The sequence below is a fragment of the Vanessa tameamea genome, chromosome 5 (assembly GCF_037043105.1).
Source record: "Vanessa tameamea isolate UH-Manoa-2023 chromosome 5, ilVanTame1 primary haplotype, whole genome shotgun sequence".
In the NCBI taxonomy this organism is placed as follows: domain Eukaryota; kingdom Metazoa; phylum Arthropoda; class Insecta; order Lepidoptera; family Nymphalidae; genus Vanessa; species Vanessa tameamea.
The window spans coordinates 916,665-942,590 of NC_087313.1; the positions used below are offsets into that span (position 1 = coordinate 916,665).

General features: G+C 31.9%; 1 protein-coding gene across 2 annotated transcripts in view; it reads right to left on the bottom strand.

Moving 5' to 3' along the window:
* Nlg3 (Neuroligin 3) overlaps positions 1–19,495 on the bottom strand; it is a 119,374-nt gene extending 99,879 nt beyond the window's left edge. For both annotated transcript variants that reach the window (XM_026629047.2, XM_026629046.2), the window contains exon 1: positions 19,272–19,495. The gene's annotated coding sequence lies outside the window, so the exon portion shown is untranslated. The remainder of the gene's footprint in view (positions 1–19,271) is intronic.
* Positions 19,496–25,926: the final 6,431 nt, after the last annotated feature.

A 25,926-nucleotide genomic window follows, 5' to 3' on the forward strand; every position in this document is an offset into this window, starting at 1 on the left:
CTCGTTTCCACTATATCACAAGACGTCACACAACTCAAAGTTGGTTAACTTTTAAATTATTTAGCGCCTTCGTCGGATTAGTGGCTTGATATCATTGTTTTCTGTCGAAAAAAAAATCAGTAACAGTCCGGAGTCTAGAAGATGGATATGTGTGTGTGTCTTGTGCCTTAAAATACACGAAAAGCGTAGATTTCATCTGAACTATTTCCATTCGAACTGGATTAACCGTCCCTTTGAATATAAGATTTAGGGAATAAAAAAGTATGATATCGACTTTTTAATTCACCAAGCGAATCAATATAACATAATGTTTTAGACTATCGGGCATGAAATATGTTTAAAAAATAAATCGTTGTTAGGGTAAAAAAGTATGAACAATTTTAATTTTAATTACGCCATTTATTTGAATGAGTCGGCATTCAAATTAACGAACGTATATTTTTTAATTTTTTTTTATGAATTACGATTGGGAATTATTTATACGATTGGAAATCTCTGTTGATGTGTGTCTTGGGCAATTACAATAGGAGATGGTTGTCTATATTTGTTCTACCGCGATTGATTGTAAACATTGGACTTGGATTGAGATTGATCTTTCTCGAGATATTTATACAAAAACTTTTCAATATCTTATCGTTATTAGTTGGACAAAGTTAATATCAAACAAAATTTATTCAAGATATAATAAGACGAGTATTTTTGAAGTATCGGCTAAGTTGCCAAACTAAAGGCGCTCATTCAAGTCTCAAACATAACAATGCTAAGTTATAACCGATCTTTGGTAGAATAAATGATGTGTGAGTGGTACCTACACAGGCGAAATTGCACAAAGACCTATCAAATAAATTACAAATATCATCATCAAACAAATTTCTTATGTCAATTAAATGTATTACTATATATTTGAAGGTGGATTCCACAAAGAAAAACCAATAAATAATTAAATATACATTATCTCAAAGTTTGAAGACTACTCAGTAAAATTAATTACATCAACGATTTTGAGAATGTATTCATGCATCATTCATGCAGACAACGAATTATATAATGACAATATAGAGAAATACTAGCGAATGAAGAAACGATCACACAATCAAATAAATTTTTTAAGATGGATCAAGGTACGTGTTCCTCAAATATTTGTCGGAAAATTATTAATAGTGATATTATAAATATAAACATAATCAGCCTGTAAATTTCCCACTGCTGGGCTAAGGCCTCCTCTCCCGTTGAGGAGAAGGTATGGAGCATATTCCACCACGCTGCTCCAATGCGGGTTGGTGGAATACACATGTGGCAGAATTTCGTTGAAATTAGACACATGCAGGTTTCCTCACGATGTTTTCCTTCACCGCCGAGCACGAGATGAATTATAAACACAAATTAAGCACATGAAAATTCAGTGGTGCCTGCCTGGGTTTGAACCCGAAATCATCGGTTAAGATGCACGCGTTCTAACCACTGGGCCATCTCGGCTCTAGTGATATTATGTTAGTTTTAATTTGATTATCAGATAATTTGTTTTGAATTTGAATGGAAGTGGTTATTATTTCGTTAGATATTTATGAAGTCGCAAACCTACGCAGACGATCACTTTTTCTGAAAAAAATTTGCAAACTCCATCGTCCTTCCAGTAAATCTTAACTTTTTATATTTTCCTCCGAATATTTTGATTGATCGACCTTTACGCAAAAAGTATTCAGCCTCATAAGACATTTATTGGTACAAACTTCTAAATGAAAACCTTCGCATATTTTACAGATATTTCAAGGCACATTATTATTTGTCTCAATATAAATGTTTTAAAAAGAGAGGTGCATATACCATCAAAAATGTTCTTTCGTATAAAAAATATGTGGACGTATCGATATAGGTTTTTTCATCGAGGATAATTATCTGTAACCAAGACTAATATCGGTTCGACTGTCATTTTCCGATCGTCCCGAATTGCATGAGAATATTAGGCGTGTTGGAGGACAGATTTGTTTTTGGCAAAAGTATTTGCATCCCTACTTATATAAAATATTTTGCAGACAGCTAGATTAATTATTAGTCCAATTAAAAGCCTAGCCATTTTAGCCAGTTAGCGATGTCAATAAATCAGCGTCATTAATGACATCATCATCAAAGAATAGTGTTTACAGGTAATGTGACTGAATTAAATTTATTTTTATCATAAACCATAGAACACAGTTCAGCACGTCTATCGCTTCAATTTGACCTTGAAAATATTAACTTAAAAAAGAAGTTTCACTAAGTTAAAAGAAGAAAGAAGTTACACTTTTTATATATTTATTATAAAGTTACTGCTAATTTAAGAACTCTCTATCACACAAGAATAAGATCACAAGATACATTAAGGTGTTAGAAAAAACTTACGCAGCTCAAGGAAGATTCATAAAATATAAGTGCCTCAGCACGGAGTCTGTGAGAGAACTTACTAAGTAATACCGCACAATTTTTATAACGTAAAATGCAATTTAGAGATGTGAAGAAATAAAATGCTACGAAGATTAAATTACACTTAGATACACATTCTTTGTGGGTGATGTTTAAACTTTACATGTAGGGGATTTCCAAGCAAGTAACAACGAGTTTTCATATGTTTAATTTGTATGTATCAACTCACACTGGTACGACATGTTGGGACAAGTCCCTTAAACTAGGAAACTTTTCCTTAAGAGGAGAAAACACCTTCGCCCAGAATTGGGACATCAGGCTGTTACCTCACTTTTACATAAATACGTGGAAATAAAATTTCCACTACTAAACGTCTTGTAGCGTAAATACCGGAAAATACTTAACGTTACAGTCAGCCAAGGTAATCGTGATAAAGAGAGTCAGTCGTTAGACGTCAGTCAAGCAAAATGGATCTGTCGTCGTTGGACAGTGAATCACTGACTGGCAGATCGTTTCAGCTAGAATTCACTAGACCGTCGTCTAGGATCTGTATCGTGCTTTAAAGTCATTATTGCAATTTTGCAATGTCAATTATTTTAGAAAAACGAAAGAAAATGAGAATGATAGCTTGATTTGAACTGAATATACCATTTTCTTACAAATTTTACAAATCACAATTATTTCAAAGTACAAGAATGTGATAACATATTATTGGTAAGGCTTGGTAGCAGTACCACCAACAAATCAACATTAATTGTAGCGCCAAAAATCAAAACGCTTGTAAACTGATTTCGGCAATGGCGATTGACCCAAGGGAGACCAGCCTACGCAGGAAGTATTATAGTGAACATGTGAGTGGGCAAACACAAATCCAACATGACTAGAAAGAGTTCAGGAGCAGGTCAATGACTTTACGTGCTTTGTGGGGGTCGAGATTATACGCTATTACTGCGAAATTTTATAGAAAAAACCCAATATATTGTTTTCGCCCGACCTAGGTTCAAACCCCAGGTCGTTTCGATAAAAAATATTGGTCGAGATCTGCGGCCTTATATATAGCTACTAGACCTACAAGGTACTAGCCAGATCTTCAAGTAATATAACATTACTTAAATACAATTTTTACATGGAAACATATTTATATATCGTCACATATATTCCTTTCTTCGGGGAATCCCTTTTGTATATAATGTTTTTCTCTGACGTTGTTTGTCTGAAATTATACAATCTTCAATTGAATTAATATTATTACTTCTTAAAAAATGACCTTCCCATCGATTTTCCTTTTGTATTTTATTTCGACGAAATTATCTTGTATTTAGGTACAGGAAGGTAACTTTATTATCCTTGATGGAATAAAAATGATTCTTTTTTCTTGTCAACAGAAGCCTTTGTAAATATCATTGAAAGCAAACATGCTTCGTTTGTGTCTTTTTTTACTTAATGGTCGTGTTGAGAAAAATATCATTAATGGCAATAAAAGCAACTCAACCCACTGGTCTAAGCTTGAATTCAGGAATACGAAGTATTAAAGCTTAGCCTTAAAATAAATAATTTCATGATTCAAGAGCAAAATATAGCAATTTTAATAATTAAGGTTTTTTTTTAAAGTAATGTTAAATTGGAAGAAAAAGTAGTTTTCATTGACTTTGTATGATAAGATTTTTTTTTTTTATGGTATTGGTTGGCGGACGAGCAAATGGGCCATCTGCTGGTCACCACCACCCGTAGTCAATGTCGTTGTAAGAAATATTGACCATTCCTTACATCGCCAATGCGCCATCAACCTTGAAAACTAAGATATTATGTCCCTTGAACCTGTAGTTACATTGGCTTACTCATCCTTCAAACCGGAACACAACAACACTGAGTACTGTTGTTTGGCGGTAGAATATCTGATGTGTGGGTGATACCTACCCAGACGGGCTTGCACAAAGTTCTACCACCAAGTAAAAATTAATTTAGTTCAAAATTAAGTATGTACTACAAACTGATAAATCATTAAGGACCATGTTTACTGCAAATCTTTAATTCAAAAAGAATATCTTCACAAGCAATTTTATTAAGACAAAATTTTCACTGCTTCTCTTCAACTTGAAAAGACTAACATAAATCGTTTATCCCTTGCTAGAATATAGGACCCACCGCTAAGCCTTTATTTCAAACACTTTGAAAGTCTTTATACGCAGAACATTTACTAAGAGATATCGACCGTCACTCGAACCTTGTTCCCATTTTGCACAAAACATTTTAGGTAATTGGGCTTGTTATTCCGTAAATATACTACTTATGGAGATAGGATTTTTTACATGCAAAGAGTATTATTTTTCTTACGTACGTTTGCAATAGCCATGTTATACTAATTGTTTTTCAGACATACGACCAACCACCAATGACCTCTTGACTACTTAAATCTTCAGGAGACATATATCCAAATTGAAACACCATATGAAGAAAAAATAATGAATTTTTTAGGTACTGTTATGAAACCGTGATGTCTCCCCAACCAATTAAGGGCATTATCATGGAACATTGGACTGGCTAGTGTAAGCTCAAGCGCAAGTAAAATATATAACTCCTCTCTTTTAATCTAAAGGGTCGGGAAATCCATCACGACTGAAAAAAGAGTAAAAATTTATTAATATTAAATACACTGCATATAATTTACATTGTTAAGTTATTTTCTTTTAAATTGATAATGACTAGTTCTAAGTCAAATTTCAAAAGTCGAATTGTAAATCCATTGTAATTTTAGTAATGAAACGGTTTGGATGCGAGGATATCATCTCTCACGTGAACTGAATTGCCGCTCTTAGGTAATAGATTCATAGTACATGCCAAAAATCTTATACCAAAAATGTACACTTTGAACTTCCAAGAAAAAGTTATCAAAGTCAAAAACCTTTATTCAATATAGAAGTGTTTATACTTGCTTATTGATCAAAAATCTACCACCGGTTCGGAATTTAACACCTCGGACCTGAGAATAACCGACGAAAGAAACTCAGCGGGATATTTTTTTTTTTCATTTTGCATGTACAATAATAATTATACTTTAGTTATTTGAAACAGCCTGGAGGCGATCATTTCATTCCCAAGATGTGCAGTCAACTAAAAAGTCATTAGTGTTGTAATATCCTTTAGCACACAAACACTCTTTAACGATTCTTTTGAATTTTACAATTGAATAATTTTGAACGTTTTTGTTGTAAAAACGTATACATTGCCCCAAAAAAGAGTTACTAACCCTGATTAATCGGGTACTTGGAGTAACAAGTTTATTCTTGTTCCTAGTGTTAATAGAATGTACGTCACAATTTCTGGGAAAATCCTTTATGTTTTTGCGTACATACATAACATTATCAAAAACAAATTGAGAAGCGACAGTCATTATTTTAATTTCTTTAAATTTACCTCTTAACGAATCTTTTGGGCCCAGGTTATAAATTGCACGACATCCAACAGATCGTATTATTATGATTTGCTTTGCAAGTTACAATAAAAAATTCTTTCAGATCGTTGATTATTGTTATACGCAAAATTAAAGAACAGCTAACCTTTATTTATTTTTATTTATAAACGTATTACGCGTTTCCTTCGCATGAAGTGTGTGAGTATGTGGGGCTCGCTGGTACCTAGGACGCCTAGACACGCCTTAATACACCGGAATACACACTACAACACCAGCTATACCCTCTCCGTCTGGTCAGTGACGAAATAATAAATTATTTTTATGACGCAGTGGAAACTTTAAGATAGGCGACGAAAGGATAGCGAACCTAACTAAACAGCTTCAATTTCCCCTGATCATTTGTATGTACCTAACCTAGTTTCCTTATAAGTACATATTAATATATTCATGAACGGGTTAGTAGCTAGTTTTTGTTTTTATTTTGTATTAAATATTTTCGTTCATTGTCAGACATTTTAGTTATATTTTATAAACAGTTCTCTTATCTGTTTTTTCTTCAAAAAATTATAAGTAAATCTACCCATGAAGAAAATAAACAAAATATTTCTGATAAAAATAAGTTATAAAAATACCTACCTAATTGCGTTTTCAAATATTTTTCCTATAAAAATATATATATGTTTTCAAAAAGTTACTAAAGTAATTCAATCTACTGGAAATACATCAGAATATGTGAGAAATTGCGAACAATTATATTTTGAGAACAAAATATTTATTACTGGTATTTTCTTGAATAAAAAAAGGTTAGTAATATTTCACTATCATTGTTGCTACCACATATTTTCAAAGAAAGGTCAGCTAGCCTGCTTCCGTTCAGTAACACGTAACATTTGTATTTGAATGTCCGAGTTAGATAGTAACGCTATGGAACGACGTACTTTTATTGCTGCTATATTTGTTTCGTGATCCTTTATAATATTGGATCAAGTAACTCCGACTACAATTGGATTTCGATTCGGGTAACTGTTATATGTTCCATTTTTAAAACTCCTATATTATTATTATTTTTGCGTTATACATCGTGTAGAAATAAATATTTATACACCCTTTATTTCTATGAGTTTTCTATTTACTAAATTTCATAAGTATAAGAAGTAATATACAAAAAAACAATCTTTGAGGGTTATTTTTTTTTACTTATATCCGAAAGTTAAGTTTCTTCAAACTTCAATGGTGAATATTTCACTGATGCGACTCGTCACGATCGTTGCCAAATTTCGAGGTTGCTTGGAAATGGCTGCAAATCTTGAGCCAAATAGTGTACATCAAAAATTATTGCCGTCATATGTGGCAGATGTTCACAGCGCTTTAAGTTTTATATTTTTTACAATAAATTTAGACTATTTCCATATAATATTAATCACAAACAATAAAGAAACGATATGATATCTTTACTAATATTATAAATGCGGAAGTAACTCTGTCTATCGCCTATTTTCCCGGCCAAACCACAGAACTAAATTTGATTAGGCTTGAAGCAAGCTTGAACTCCAAGGAAGGACATAGGCTACTTTTTTATATCTAATACCTGGCGTAAGCGAAGCCGTTAGCGACAACAAGTTCTCTATAATTCACTATTTAAATTATTTATCTTTAGAAAATTTTATTGAAAGGGGAAAATATTTTTTTCTAAATTATCGTAACATGGGATCCGAATAAATATACTTTATTTATTTACTGATACACAGATACTTGATGTATTAACCATTTTATCCCGTTAATCAATCGTCAATCCAGAGTTATAAAATGTTTCGTTCAAAGTCAAATACAGCATTAAAAGCAGTACCGTTTTGCACAAAATAACGTGCGCGCCACCCCGCAAAATTGCCTACAATTAGTGAGATTATAATATTACTTTATAATTTAGATTTACTAAGCGAGATAAATTAAGATTCTGAGAAACAGATACTTTAATAATAAACCGAGCGAAATTAAATTATTCACAGTAACGATCAAATAGTAATAATAATAATAAAAAAATTATAATCAGAGCTAAAAGTTATTAATCTCTATAAGTACTGAGTGGGCGAATTAAATACGAATTAGTGATTAGTTTAGAACATAAATGTTTTCACATTTTCTAGTTCGTGCTGCCGCACGCACTAGCAGGGAGTGCGAGGGAGGCGTGTCCACCTTCGCCCCTAAGAAGAGCGCCATCGTGCCACGAGCGGAGCATCACACGGGAGGGACCGCGGATGCGCTATATCGATACCGTAAGCTTAATTTACCTGTACGACATGAACTATGAAAATACTTGCGAAGGTTAAATTCTTTATCATCATTATAATTATTAACCTTAATCTTAATAAATTGTTGTATGAAAAATATAACACTAAAAATGGTAAGACTATTGAGGAAAATGTGAAGAGAAGTATGTTTATTTAATATACTAGCTGAAACTGCGGCTTTACCCGCGCGAAATTTGTAAATCATAACCAACAACCTTAGAAGTGGAGTTTCGTAAATTCCGAATTAGGTTTTATAGTTTAGAGTGTTATTTAGTTGTAACATCGCAACGTGACAAATGAAGAATCGAATTCATATCGAAGACGTTTACAAAAGGTCTTCGCTTAAAAGAAGGATATTTATCCTAGCCACTAGCTAGTATTTTATAGGGTATTGTATTAACTTCCATTCAATTCAATATAATAACGCGTCCATGATGTCACTAATTAGGATATTTTTTTTTTCAATTTAAAAGTAATTACATTTTGAAACTAATTATGCACTTTTCACTTGAATTATATTTGTCTATACATATAAAATTTCAGCGTCACTTATCAGGTCGTTGCTTAACGTTTGTCTTAATATAATAAAGAATATATACAACATATTATTATATTTTACGATATCATACATGTATCAGTCAAGTTTAGAAGTAACACAATCATCAAGACATGCACTAAATGTAATTAAATAAAAAATAAAAACAAAGTGCATCGCCTGTTTATTTGTTATAGAAAAATAAATAATAAAACAAATCCATACAAGTTCATTCACCACAAAATCAAAACACGAAATTCTAGAATAAAATTGAAACTTAAAACAAAAAACGGTAACTTTTGTTGCCGTGAGAGCTCAGATCTTTCACGAAAGTTCCCCAGATACGAGTAATTAAGCTAAGTTCCTCTGCTAAGCGTCCTTATAAACTTTTACCTCTTTTACCTCCACAAAGCAACTGTTAGCTCACCTACATAACCTAGAATTTTTTAATACTATCTACCTGAGTCTCATTTGCAGAACAATTATATGGAAATGAGACTGTTTAAAAGTTTTCTTGAACACATTTCGACTTCACTTAGTTTCGGAATCAAGAATGCGTTAGCTAGGATAGCTTTTTCTTATAATTGATTTAGCAAAGTTAAATTATCCTAACCGATCGAGAGATCGGAAAGTAAATTATAGAAATGAAAAATAAATTCCAGAATTAAATTGATATTATTGAATCGATGACGCCAATTAAAAGTGTTTATAATATTTATAGAAATATTGCCTTGTAAACCTAAGATAGCTCATTGGCTTGTGAAACACATAAATCTTAAACAAAGGCTAAGGAGCCAAACCTGCATCAGAAGAACTGGACTTTCTTGTGCTCAATTTATGTTTACAATTTTTTCGGTGACGGAAAACATTGTAAGCTAACTTGCATGTATCGTATTAATTTCTTAGATATGTGTTTATTTTTATGACCTTTTTTATATGTTAGCTAGGAAGCAAGTCAAATGAGCCATCTCTCCTTTGGACCCTGTACGTAATATTAACCTACACCATTCCTTTCGTAGCCAATACACTTGTGGTTACACTGGCTAAATCACTCCTCAAACCCGAAGACAACAATTGAGTATTATAACTAAACATACCCAAACGGGCTAACCACAAAGCCTTACCATCAAGTAAATATGTATCTACCAATTCCCATTGGAATAACTCCGTTTTCCCAGCAGTGGGGTATTCACTAAATGATTCCACAGAGAAAAAAATCTCTGTCGAAAGTTTTCTTGCCATAAAATAAATAATTTTAAAATATTATATATAATCCAAGAACAGCATTGCACTTTACATACTTATCAAATTATATAAATAGAATCGAATCATCGAAATATTGGTACCACATTTAAAACCCCGTTTCTTCCACAATCAGCCCTGAAATAAGATACTATTAACCCGGTTAAAAGAAAAACCTTTAGCGCTTCGGCCTTCGTGACGAATCCGGGAAAGGGGACACTTAAAGTCGCTAATGGACCAGGCGGATGTATCGCTTTTACGCAAATACCGACGTTTTATTGGTAGGAAATGTGGTGCGAACTGTTTGAGTTACGTTTCCTTTGTTTTTGATGTTCGCGTGAGTTTGTGCCCTGTCAGAGTTAATGATGGCAGCTATTAAATATTTGCTAAAAGTATTATTATCAAAATTATTTAACGACAAATCATTGAAACTTTGAGCGACTTTAATCTTGTAAAGCATGACGTTTACGTTGCAAAAAATTATCTAATCATTGGAAGTTCTGAAGAATTCTATTAAATCCATTGGAGTAAAAATTTTAGCGTGATGTGTTTTCGTTTCCAATACTAAAAAAGGTAGCAATCGCTAATGGACCAGACGAATGTATCGGTTTTTCGCGGAAAGTGATTAACGACGATTTATTGTTAGAAAATATGGACCAAACTATTTAAGGTTTTCCTTTGTTAGCGCGTTTACTAATTTTAAACATTAATTTATTTAATCGTATCTGTTGTTCAAGAAATAATCTTAATATTTTCTCCAGATTATAAGCACTATAATCATTAACAACGCCACGTTAAGAATTCTGGAAAGGAAAGAAGTTTCCAGAATATACAGTTAACCCGGTAAAAAGAAAATGTCCGGCACTTACGTTTGACGAATACAGGAAAAGGGGTCACTTAAAGTCCCTAATGGACTACACGAATGTGTTGCTTCATGCATCTACCAACTTCGTTTTAGGGTTATATAGCTTACTCATTCGATCGTATACATCTTTGGGAATCTATTATAGCTTACATTTTATATTTTACTTTTGAATAAAATTACTATTTGTCAATGGCTGTAATCATGGTTAGAGTATCATAATCACATCCAGATGTCTTAATGATTGCTACATATTATGGAGCGTTATTATAAAGTTTTATTTCATTGGATGTTCTTTGAACTTTATGATAATTTGATAAAAACGATAGATGCGAATGATATTTGTTTTTGTTGTCCAATTTTCACAATTTCTCAGGAAGATTATATATAATGTTCATTAATCAGAAACAAAATCTCGTATTAAAAGCATTAAACTTGTCATTCAATGTGTTTATACAAAAAAATCTTAAATAAATAATAAAATAACGAAAATCGCAGTAAGAATCTGTTATAATAAGAAATATTTAAATAGAAATATATCACAATTTTTTTCTTCTTCTTCACTTTAGTGGCTTTCTGTTTGACAGAATTATAGGCATTGGCGATACCCAGACGGGGCCTCACAAAGCTCTTCCACCAAGTTTTGTCCGCCACTGTTCATTATTGTGGTTATTTTTTTAGATTGAAAAAATATTGTGCGCTAAAAGAGAATCTTTAGCTATATAATATCAAATTTAATAAAAATATTCTTCATAATAATGAGCCTTATCACAAAAACGTTAAATCTACAGATATAGTGACAAAGCATAAGGCGTTACCGTTGTAATAAATCAAAGTGATATCCAAATTGTTGAGGATGGTGATGTCACATATCTCTTTTTCATGATCGATTTTTTATGACCTGTACACAAAATCATATCAACGAGCTTAAGAGAAAAATACGAGATCGTATGTAGCGAAATCTAGCAATATTATATTTAATTATTATACGAGTTTTATCTAGGGCTTAACTCTCCTAAATAATACTCGCTTCTGAAGTTCAGCTTATACTGGTTATAATCAGGTTAGGTTGAAAGTTTTAAAGAATGCCATTGTGCCTAGTTAGTTATGCCAGTTTTTGTACGATATTTGAAAAACCAGACAATTTGTAGTCTTTTTATAGTAATGGTTAAATGTTTATGAAGTTCATTATATTCTGGTTTTGTGACTGTATTCAATTATTTGAATATAAATTCATATGTTTTACTATTTATTAGTCAAAATATTATTATATTATTCAATAATTACGCGCTCATTTAAATAATCTAAATTGCTTAATGAATTGTCGTAAACTAATATTATGAGAAATTTAATTAAATTAGCGAGTTTGTTTCATTTATGATATGGAAATAAACCGGCTTAAATAATAATTATCCACGTTAAAATTATAAAACATAAATATTCACAAAAGCAAGACAAATTTTAGAGACTACAATAATCTAATTTATTCGCGTATATAATGTAAAATTATGTACAATACAGGTAAAGTACTTAAATTGTTATAACGTTAGATAGATCAAACTGATTTCAATGAAATAAAATCTTAACGGTTCCTTGGTAATCGCTAGTATAAATATTTGTTGTTTTGCAATTTATATTCATTTGAAATATAACTTCGGACATACGAACTGGGAGAGACAGCGCTTGAATCAGTGTTGATAACTTAGTAATAACATACATGCTCTTTAAAATATTTTTAATTTAAAAGTATTTAAACGTAATACTTTTTGAAATAAAGTACCGTAGAAGCTGTTTCTTCATTATTTACTTAAATGTATTAGTGCAAAACTTAATAGTACAGTTAATTATACAAGTTGAAAATTCAAGAAAGACTATGTAGTCTAACACTATAATGTATAATTTAGCCACGGTTCAGTTTGTAAGATCGACTTCATAACAACTACATAATTTATAAAGTTGAATTTTCTTCAAACTTATTGAACACGTATAAATCTTTACTTCGAGATTCACGATAAATAACGTTTGAAAAATCGAACGAAAATATTATTGAAAATCATGTAATAATAATTCGCTTCTTATTACTGCAGACTAACACATCTCAGTCTTATCTGCTGAGGAACCGATAGACTACAAGAATTCTTGATAGTATACGGGACTTCATTTAGCTAAGTAAAGTAACAACATACCCATAATGGCTGGTGGCGGTCTTACACTAGCACCCATTGGACCATTGATCCGTCCACCTATGCCATGTCCTAAAAATAATAATTTAATATGAGTAAAACAAATTATAAAAAGGGACTCTTAAACGAAAGACTCGGTAGTATCAACAATCCGACGTTAACATTTAACTTAATCTTCTAAAATGACGATTCAATATTGCTTCCATATATGTATATTGGTATCCGATTATGAATGATAAATGTCCATAAAACATTGGGATTCGAACTTTTATCATCATTCACTTGGTAAATCTTAGGATTTACATGTTAGGTTAGGTTATAAAAGTCCGAAAAAGTCGTCCCTTTATAATAAATACTTACATTTACCAACTCATGTCGGTAAATCTTAGGTTTCACTGGAAAATCTTAAGATTTACCTTAGTTCGAGCTTTTACAGTAACATATATATACAAGTAATGAGAGATTCCTATCAATAAGACAAAAAGTCCTAAACCGAAAACAAGCATTGTCAAAACGTATCGTGGTCTACATACCGCAGTGAAACATCGCTCATAATAGAAACTGGAACGAAACCACCTCCTGTGCTAGTTTGCCTAAAAATGCTCTCTTTGATAATAAAAAGACGCGGGTTAAGATGTTCAAAACGCAGTGGGATTAAAATCTCGTGAAAATTATGTTTGAAGTAAACGTTGTGTAATATAAATATCTTCAAGTATATCATTATTCTGTACATGTGAATGCTCTGAACTTCTAAACGGCTGGACTGTAGATTAGACACACATATAAAACATAAATTATATAGAACTAGCAATCCGCCCCGGCTTCGCATGAGTGCAATGCTGATACTAACTATGACTACAAAATGTATTTATATATAACGTTCACAGCTTTTTTGTCGTTACAAGCCGCATTGTCCCTGCATTTTTAATCTGTCATATATTCGAAAATATTCATTTAAATAAAATGCTTTCATTTAAATAATGACCTTATTGATCTATATTAAATGAAAAATGTATTTAAGGTACTTCATTGGATAAAGATTAATGCTGTATTGCTTAAAATCTCTTTGTAAGTAAGCCATTTACGATAAATTTTGTCGTAGAAAGCAAAGGATAATAAAATACGTGTACTAAAATCTCGCGACAAGCTTTCATACCATAAAAATAGTGTCAAATGTGAAATGACCTTATAAGTTAACAGTAAAAGTTTTAGTTTCAAAGTTATTTCTTTACTTTTAAGTAATTAAACTCTCAATCGTATTCTCGGTAAGTCCTTTCGTTTGATACTAAAAACTTACTCCGCCATATTGGTTTACAGTGACGTCATTTTATTTTTGACTTCTCAGTAAGCCCTTTTATTTGATACCCATATTTATATATATTGTAGAAATTAATTTAAAAAAAATTATCCGCCATCTTGCGTGTTCTGCCATGCAGGATGTAGCATAACTTCAGACAGCTAACATGCATTGTCATCCAAACTGAACGTGTATACAAAATATCAGCTCAATCGGTTAAAGATATCTGCTTCTAAATTGAGTTGCATGATTTCATTACTACATACATTGAAAGTTAAATAAAAGCTTGTAAAAAATTTTGACCTTTTTAAGGTAATTATATTGTAGTACATTAATTTGATCTATATCGTAGGGTTCAGCCAGCGTTTGCAATACATATATACATTAGCCTGTAAATTTCCCACTGCTGGGCTAAGGCCCCCTCTCCCTTTGAGGAGAAGGTTTGGAACATATTCCACCACGCTGCTTCAATGCGGGTTGGTGGAATACACATGTGTCAGAATTTCGTTGAAATTAGACACATGTAGGTTTCCTCACGATGTTTTCCTTCAACGCCGAACAAGAGATGAATTATAAACACAAATGTGTTTATTTACTACATCACATTAGAAACCTTTAAAATATAAGTGAGCAAGTCAGATACAAATTTTATACATATTATATACTCGTCTAGACTTTCGTAATGGTTATTATGATTTTTACTTTGGATTTTTTATTTCTGGGTCGTGGGAGGAGAAGGGAGTTACTTAATTTTGATTACATAACTTCTAACCAATAGCGTGATACTTTGATAGAACGCTAGCTTAAAGTTTGAAGATAAATGTATTTATATTTGTTATTTTTTTTTATATACCATATATGTATTGATGAAAAGATACTTCTTTTATATAATATAAAACTTGGAATAAAAAGTATTGACTAAATGTTAGGTAAGATTATTTTATTAGTATAAATGTAAATTTGATTTAATTTAACCCGTTCAATATAAAATATATTTTTATATACTTTTACTTTTTTAAGGTATGGTTTAAATCCAATATTCAATATACTTGGCCCTTGGAGTAATGGTGCAAAAGGCTTCATCAAAAGTATAACACCTCGCCTTATTGCCTCCATTGGTGACAGGAGGGCTGGTTCGTTTTTAGCCCAGAGGATCGGAATTACGATTCAACGTGGAAATGCTGCTAGCATTCTTGCCACCATTCCACGCGGTCAAGATTTACACAGTAACTATTTTTAATTCATATTTGATTATATTTAAGCACTAAATGTTATCAATTCTTATGTTTATATTCATATAAAACCATATTATATGGTTTACGTAATTATATTATTGTCTTAGGCATCTGTTATGATATAAAAAATGAGTACATTTCAATTTAATTCAGAAAGTTAATATTGTTATTATTGCAAAGGTTTATTGAAATATTTTAATTTTAGAGTTTAAATTAAAGAATCATTTTTTTTCTTTTTTTTATTATTTTTTTTATTTTTTTAAATTTTAAAGAACGAAAAAGAAAAAGAATGAAGAAGATATATTGTATTGAATTTATTCGAGTTAGATGTCAAATTCCAAAACTTTGGTTTCAAACTCTGGAAAAATACCCATAATACAAAACTGGTGATATGTGACAATAGCTGATTAAATCTTCGTGATAGGACTTTAGTCGGGTCCTGAAAAATGTTAAAACATATCCAATTTAAACATTAATTATTTAATTCAAAATAAAACATTCATTTATTCAACAAAAATCCCACACAATATAATATTATATGCGTCGAGATTAATCATCAAACAAAATACATGAAAGTAATTATAAAATGATATCATACACGACACACGAGTGCATTCTACATCCTCTCTGTGTTTCAGCCGAGCTAGATATGATTACTTGATCAACTAATCTGGTGACATAAAATATGAATGAACACTAATTACATCGAGCTCGATGGAAGAATACTTACAAATACATACAAAGGGATTCATAATGACGCAAGTGTAACACAATTTGATGTCCACAAACTAGACAAGAATAAAACAAATAAGGCCTTAAATGGAAAAACAAGAGAATTTGTATTGATACGGAACCCTTTTTGATAAAGGATGGAGGGTAAATTCGCTAGTGTGAGTCGAATGTGATGGCAGCGATCCCGGAGGAGTGACGAACGGCCAGACTCTATCGTGGGTATCCATTATTTACGAGACCCCAAAACCGGACTTTGTACATAAAACATCAGAATCAGGGATTGGAAATTCCTAGTGGCTTTGTGATCTAGCATTAGCCAATGAAATTTTATTTGTGTGAATCATGTACTTATGTTTGTTTGAGATGTATTGTGTGAATCGTGTGCTTATGTTTGTTTGTTCGCATTGTGGAATATGCTCTAAAACATCCACTAAGACTTTTGTCACACAATGGGATATTTATATTACAAAATATGATTTCGTTCAAAAGACATTTCTTCTTTCTCCAAAGTAATATCAAGTTTCGGACATTCTTGATAATATTGACAAAAAATTTAAGAATACGATCTAAATATTTCAGACCTTTGATATTATCTCTAATATTATTATTAGCATCTGTTCTCAAACTTAATTTAAATCTGGAAGATTTTGATGTCCTCCTCCCGTTCTCTTCATCAATTTCAGTGCACGGGGACTTATTTTTCCTAGATTGTTGATACCTTCAAATTTTAATGTCTTCCACGTGCGTATACGAGTCGACTATCACACGAGTTAGAAGAACTCTCAATTTGTGCTTGTCAACTAGACTAACGAACAATTCATCTTCAGCAGTATTGAAATTAACAGCGTGCACTTTTTTTATTCTATTAATATCGAAATAATACCCAGTCACTAAAAAATTACCAAAAATCAAACTACAAAATCGCCACACACGAGAACTCTCAAGAAAAGAAATTTCAACACGGAAAATGTAATACAGACTATATTTAAGCGTCATATCTAAACGAATGTCATAGAATTTGCTATCCTTTTCTAACACGAATTGCATCGTATGCCTGTTTCTCACTAATACAAGATTACTCTGAAGTTGGTAACAAAAATCCATTGATAAATACTTTGTCTGTGTCGTCTGGCTATTGAAAAATACCTCAATTTTAATTGTACTTGTATCAATCAGATAAGGCAATTCGCTCCATACTTATATATATATGTATGTATATATATAAATACTATCCAAAACTTATATATATATATATATATATATGTTTCTATATGTATAATAAATCTGCCCAAAGCGTCAAATACATTTTTTATTATTGTTTTATTTTATATACCTACAGTGATTTTGTCAAATACAACGCCTCTCATTTTAATTCACTAATTGGCGCTTTTAATAAAAAAAAACTGGACATATGTAGTTTATACGTGCAGAACAATATAAAATAGTACTAATATAAGAAATGATTCTGTTGTTAACATTGTTGAAAAATAGGTTACCTTACTACGTGAGATATTCCAAACGTTTCTCAAGATCCTTTCCACTCGACGAATAGAATGTACCAATAAATAATGATCCAAATTACTCTATCGATTAAAATATAATCAAAGTCCCAGCTTCGCCTGAGTTATACTAAATATATACCGTCGTAAGCTTTCAGAAACCAATATCCTCATAACATTAGGTATTGTGGACAAAATATTCACAAGTTATACACTTAAATTTTCTTCTATGTATTTTATCTAAAAATGCAGCAATTATTTTAATATTTAATCAATAGGGACTCCGAGTTATCTGGGATTCCTATCCACTAAAACCTATACTTCATGAGTCGATAGGCTTCGGGATTTTGACATAACGCATTTGCAGCCGCATGCTTCGCACCATAAATTTTCTCAGGGAGTGGCTCGTTTTAAGCCTGAGTTCACGAGTTGTCCCCACCAAGAGGGAAGAAACTTGTCTGGATCCCGATCTATTTGGTAGTTTTTCATATCTCAGCTGAGTGAATTCGGCCTTCTATCAATTCTGCTCTATCATCTCTTTCCAGGATCGGTAATAGGGTTTGTAACTGTGTGGGTAAGTCACTCCACTCCTTTGTTTTCCTACCACCAAATATCAATATTACGTTTGGTTATGTTCAGGTTCGAAAATTGAGTAAAGCAGTTAAATGATAGGCTCAAGAAAATAACATCTTAGACCCCATTTTGACGCTGTTATGACAGGCTCATATTTCTTATGATTTCAGTGGGTTACAGTACCACTTCAGCTATACTAAGTTTCCCATTTATTTTCAAAAGGCCCGATTGCTTATCTGCCTTTCAAAAAAAAAAAAACATAAAATATTTCCACATTAATCATATTGTATTGGAAGAATTATATTTATAATTTTGAATATAAATATTTGACTATTGTTGGAGCCACAACTACTAAATATTTAGAAGTATTATGTGTGTACACAACTATACACACATAATATTTCTAAATGATTATGCGCAAAATCTGTTGTTTATTGAGTTCCTTTATTATATCCACTCAAACTTCCTCAACGCCCCATTAAAATGACGCAAAGCTGTAGAGAATACACCAGTATAATCAATTTAAAAGATCGAGCGATAACATCACATTTTCATTGCCAACATTCGTTACTTATATAAAGCTATGCGTTCTAATTATTTAACATAAAAAAAAAAAAACTAAATATATTTTATGCAAGCAAATAAGTAGATGTATGGCTTGAATATATAAATATTATCTTAAATATACAAAAAAATAAATTTATTAATTTTTTAGTACGTATTACGCTTCAAACATAAATTTTATTTTTCGATTGCAGCTAAAGAACGTTAGATTTTAAATAAATGTATAATATTTTTTACGAAAAATATTTATTGAATATGATTTAAAAATTGAACTGCAATAAAATGTTTGAAACAAACTTTTTATCACTTTTGAATTTCGACTATAAAAGCTTTATTTATAAAAGTTTTATTTAATTTATAATTTATATATCGAACATATTCTTATTCACAGGATTGAATCTTACAAAAAAACTCTTATAGATTCATATTATACACATATCAAGACTCACCATTACGAAACTCGTAATACAACCGCGGTCACTTTCAAAAGTCTTGCACACACAGAAATCATATACTCCATTGCACTGCACACACAACACAAAACACGATATCACATACCAAAAAATCGTATACGTATACGAAAATTTACCGAAATAGAATGTATTTTTCGGTAATATCGCGGGCGCGGTCGCCAAGGTACGGCAAGTCAGTTCGCCCTACTGATAGCGTTTGAGCGTAGCCTCTTTCTGCGCATGTGTTACCGCGCAGCCTCGCCGAGATGGCCGAATTCTGCCGACGATAGCCGACAACTAACACTCAGGGCTCGTTAACGGTTCGACCGAACGTCGCGTGATAATAAATCGCTGTTAATTCTTCTATTTTGTCAGTTATGCTTATGAAACGTCTTAAGCTTATTTCTGAATGTTCTTGAGATTAATTGTGTGATGTATTTTATAGCAAGACAATATTTCGGGACAGGGTTCTATGTACATTTTAAAATATAATTTTATCAGCATATTTTCAATCATTTTTAGCTATCGCAGTAAATGCGGATACAGATTTTTCGTTAGTTTGTTTTGAGGTATTTATCATTGATTCCAAACAGTTACTTATGTCTAAGGTTATATTATTATGATAATATTATCAACGTAGAATTAAGAAATAGTTGATGCTGCATTAAAATCTCAAAAAGAAAAACCCTTTTATCTACAAACAAATATTATCATGCAAAAGACATATTTTGGCCAAAAAGGGCAACAGAGTCAATAAAAAAGTTCTCAACCTCTGATCTCGACTATTTGTAAGCATTCTATAGAGGAAGGCTGTTGATTATTCGCAAATGTTCCGGATACGTTCGGCCAACTTCGTTGATCATCGTGAATACAAACTGAGCCCCATTTTTACGACTGTACAGTTTCATACTCCTGCAAGAATATATTACGCATTTGATCTGGACCCTATCTCCGTAACCTTAAAGTTTATTTTTCAATAAAAAGTCACTAGGATTAGGTTGTATGTTTGTGAAGAATCGGCCCGTGATAGCCTTTTCGGCATTTTTTCCGGCCATCTTTCTTTGAGTAAAGAAATAAACATGTGTATACATTTTTCTCTTAAATAATATATTTGGACGTTTTTAGAAGTTTGAATGAATTTTGTAAGGATAACATTTTCTTTGTATATTTTACGTACAAAGGATGTTTATTAGTGTCCAATAAAAAATACGAACTGAAAGTAAATAGTTTGCTCATGAATATAAAAATGTAATCAAATGAACTATTTTAATAATTTATGAGTTCTGTGTCTTTTCGACTCTGATTATCCAATTTATTACTAATGAGTGTATAATTTAACAAGATATAAAATTAAATGCGCTTGTCATATTATAATTGCACTGTAAAAATACAGAGGTGTATAAAATAACGCTTGAGTGTGTAAAATTTATTGTTATTTGCCATATTTTTATTTAAAATAAGTAGGATCACCACAACCACTCATGGACAGTGACGGTGCAAGAAAACATATTCATCCCTAACATCACCAACGTGCTATCAACACGTGACAATTTTTAAAATTTTTAACTGTCTTTGAAAGAAGGGTTTTTATTTATGAATCCTCAGAACTCGGTCATTTAGAAAAAATATTTTTTCGCATAATTGTACTGCCCATTTTGTCCCAATTAAATTTGAAAAAAAAACTACTACCGGTTAAAAAGTATTATGATATTTCTTATGGGAGCGAATATTCTGTATTATTTATTATTATATATATGTATATATATATATATATATATATATATATATAGTATATATTTAGGATATTATTTAAAGTTAGTTTTTTAGCTATAATTTTGTGTTATGTTTTAATTTAATGGAGCCGAGATGGCCCAGTGGTTAGAACGCGTGCATCTTAACCGATGATTTCGGGTTCAAACCCAGGCAGGCACCACTGAATTTACATGTGCTTAATTTGTTTATAATTCATCTCGTGCTCGGCGGTGAAGGAAAACATCGTGAGGAAACCTGCATGTGTCTAATTTCAACGAAATTCTGCCACATGTGTATTCCACCAACCCGCATTGGAGCAGCGTGGTGGAATATGCTCCATACCTTCTCCTCAACGGGAGAGGAGGCCTTAGCCCAGCAGTGGGAAATTTACAGGCTGATTATGTTTATGTTTTATGTATGTTTTAATGGTCAATGACAAAAGTATAACTTATAGTGGTTTTGAACAAAAAACACACAGATGATGACATCTCTTTTTAACTCCTAATTATTTACTTTAATCCTTAATTTAGTAAATTGCTAGAATGTTTTTTTAATTAATATTTTTATTGAAATAAATTATAAGGAATCAAAAAAAAATAATTACAGAGACTAATGTAAGAAATTTTATGAGAATTTAGTACGTTTATAATAAAAAAAATAATAAATACATATTTGTTTATATCTATATGCGAAGTCAATATATTTTATTTTGTTTCAAAACTTGTTTCCATATATATTTCAAACTCTACAAGCTGTGCTACGAATATTTATATGTAGCACCGCTACGAGAGCTATGACAATTGACGTCACGACCTACAAGTGCTACGAAACTAGATCCAACAAGCGATAGAGCGACCTTACTGACCCGATATCTTGAACTGATCTGGATAATATTGTTCATACAATATACATGAATAGGCAATTAAATTGTTCTATTAATAATAATATTAATACTGATTGACTTAAATACTTCGATTAAATTGTTAGCATGCTTAATATTGAAAAGATTAAGCTCGTCATACTTGGTTTAGACATAAGATATTTAATTTTTAATGACGTCATTATCATTATGTAATTATCCTTATCCTATATTTTTGGATTCGATCCATTTTATAAGGCGTTAAAAGTGTCTGACGTCATAACTCCTCGGGAATCATTTTATTAAGTTTGTATACAACTTATGGTTCCACACTAACGTACTGGTGATTAAGGCACTTACGAGGTCTACTGTACTATGCCGTAACCACATGGCAATTACTTCATATGACAAACAGAAGGATATTGTAGAGACGTCTACGGTGACACCTACTTAGTTTAAATCAATGAAATAGAGACGTTTTCGCGTTTAGTTGCTTGTGTTTGAGGCTCTATATGCGTGTAAAAGAAGTTTTATTGATTTCAAGAAAGCCCTAGAGAAACTTATGTTCAAAACTTCATCCACACATGTGCATTTTTATATTTAAAAAAATAATTATTACTGATTGTTTCAGGTTTTCTGGTCCTTAAAATGTGGTACTATAAGAAATAGAAATTTATAATTTCTTTGTTAGTAGAATAACTTGTGCATGGGAGACCTACACAGATATTTTGTAACTATAATACTATATAATTGAACAATGTTTTTTTAAATGTACAACAACTAACTAGCCTGTTACTGTACTGTTAAAAACGTAGTAAATATTACATTTAAATTAAGTATAAATATTTAGCTTTTGGTTTCCACACATTTATGTCCTCGGTTAATATACAAAAAAAATGGATCCGTTGTTTACGGATAGGAATATTATCTTTGAGTTGTAGTACAAATGCTATCATGACCTTGCTATTGGCAGGGTGGGTTACGATAAAAGGATGGTGGCGTAAAGAAATAAACAATACAGATATAATGTATATAATAAAATATTGTAAACCTCCATGAACGATAGTCAAGATGGCCGAGTGGCTAGAACAAGTGCATCTTCACTAATGATTGCGGGTTGAAAACCGGACATGGGCCACTGAATATCCGAGTGCTTAATTTGTGTTTATAATTCATCTCGTGCTCGTGAAGGAGAACATTACAAGGAAACCTAATGAATGTATCTAATTTCAATGAAATTCTGCCAGATGTGTATCCACCAACTACATCTGGAACATTTAGAACAGCGTGGTGTAATTAGCAAACCTTATCCTCAAAGTGAGATGAGAGTACTTTTTTCTTTAAACGTCAATTATATTATTCTTCTATTCGTAAGCAAAACAAAACATTTGAATGCAATAGCCGGACTTTAAACTAGTTAAGTTTTGCTTTTTAATTAAACCTATCAACATTTCGAAAATGACAATCTTTTGGTGTTATATATTTATAAATAAGCATATGTCAAAACGTACCTTGAAAAAAGAAATTGCTTTTTGGTAGAATTTAGTGGAAGCCCGGCTAGGTAGGAACCTACCTCTCATAAATACATACATATATTCCACCTCAGTGACTGTTTGGCGGTACTCTACCCAATAGTCGCTTATAGCTGTCTGTCATATCACGATCACGTTCTGCGGTACATTTTGCGCTGGTCATTGCGTAATAACTGAGACCAGACTTCATCTATCTTTTGCAATTTTGAATAACAAACTCTTACATAATTATATTGCTTCTCATTATAGATCTTAATTTCAGTATTGAAAATTCACTTCGCGTCCAAAGAAGTTTGTTTTACATAATTTATTCACGTCATATAATTTGTAATTGAAACTCCGAAATTACACAAAATAATTTAAGATATTACTAAATGTTTCCATAACGAAAATTATGTTCGTATAAAATAGCGCTTTAAGCGTTTTTATTCTCGACTACCTATCTCTAAAAATATTAGGTCATTTGTTTTCGTAACTGGGTCAGTATACATAGGGCTCACTGCTCCGATTTAACAAAGTGACTAAAGGGTTAACTAATACTAAGATTAAATATAACACTGCATAATAAACAATCGCCGTGTTTGTTTGTACGTTGAACTATTAACTTGCGTATCATTAATGTGAAATTAGAAACACGATGATGACATCGTATCTCACTCGTGAAGTATTGACAACTGACTTACAGTGATACGCAATTTTGATACGTGTATCCCATTAGTTTTTATGGTTCCGTACCCAAAGGGTAAAAATTGAACCCTAATACTAAGACTTTGCTGTCTATCTGTCCGTCTGTAATCAGGCTGTAACTCGAGAACCGAGAGATAGCTTTATAGATATTTTCACAAATGATGTATTTCTGTTGCCGCTATAACAACAAATACTAAAAATAAAATAAAATAAATACCTATTTTTGCTCATTATCAATAAATGTGTGCACCTACTGCTGTTTTGCTAGTCCTGTGCGCGAATCCGACTCTCACTTGGCCGGTTTTGTATTTATTATGGTCAATGTCGCATTTCAATTTCGTGTTCGGCGGTGAGATTCGAGTTTCTTGTTACAGAATAGCCTAACCGTTGTCGTTTTCTAAGGAAGCCTAGGCTATTACAAATTACAATTTAACATCTATATAAAATACGTTAGTGTAAGATTGACTCGTACGCCGTGACGCAAATGGCGTGACGCTCTCTTATAGCGTCCCCCCCCTTTTTAGAACCACTCTCGACACTCTTGTGTTTGCACGACGCGTACACTCAATTCTTTGTTCCTACATATTATTAAGAAATTTTGTATCCGTATTGATGTATAGGTTGCTCTAATTATAAATTATTTCAATAACAATATTGATCTATATTTTACATCTGTGTCAGGTGACTTTCAGATTTTATCCTAAGCAATCCTTTATAGATACAGATGCTAACTCTATCTCTTTATTATTTTAGACTAACGAGATGTTGGGAAGATGACAAAACACAGTGAAATTTATGACTTTTCGTACATTTCGAGGCACAAAATTCTAACACTACTAACTGTATATATGCGTTGTTACTGGCAATATATTAACAGTTCAGCTAAACTGTTTCAGTAAGACAGAACTTCTGATCCCAAGGATTCAATGTTGACAAATAAAACGTATGATTTCTGTTACGTAACATAACAAAATATATTTAAATGGTAGTAATCATTGACAAGTTGACAAGTTTTTTCTTATTAACAAGGATAGAACTAAAATGACAATAAAGACATTAATTTATTGAAGAATATGTCTCCTCCTAACCGACTTTGCCACAGTCCATTCTCAAGGAAATCTAGTCAATTGTAAATGACATTTCAATACACATTGCTCTCTGTATTTAATTACTTTTAAATGATGGGACGGCAAATCCGATACAAATTAAAAGTGACCCGGTACAAAACACATGATCTTAGGTCCTATCCAAGTTCTCCGTAAGCACTTTTAACAAGGAGTTCCTACTTAAAATTTTTCGACCGTCGCTGCGCCATAATACGTTAAGTGCTGATCAATTAAGTTATTTTTGCCGATTACTAGAAGCTGCAATTTGCCTACCACCTGAAGCTAATCAAGACCGTTTAAATTAACTGACTATATAAATGACGACCCTTAGTAAAGCCAGTACTGCTGAAAAGATAACAACGGGTCGGAATGTAGATTCTGCGGAGAAGATTCTTGGTGGTAGAGCTTTGTGCAGCCTGTCTGGCCCGCCAAGCAGCAGTACTCAGTATCGTTGTACTCCGGTGCGAGGAAGCTAGTGCAACTACAGGCACAAAGGACATAACATCTTAGTTTCCGAAGTTGATGGTGCAATGGTAATGTAAGGAATGGTTAATATTTCGGATGGTTAATATTTCGATTTATATCGATGGTTTGAAGCAAGGACCAGATTAACGAAGGAGTGAAAATAGTGCACTATTTTCCGTTCAAACATGAAAGAATAGATAATTATTTAGATATTTTCTTTATCTATTATTATCTATAATTTTTATAATTCG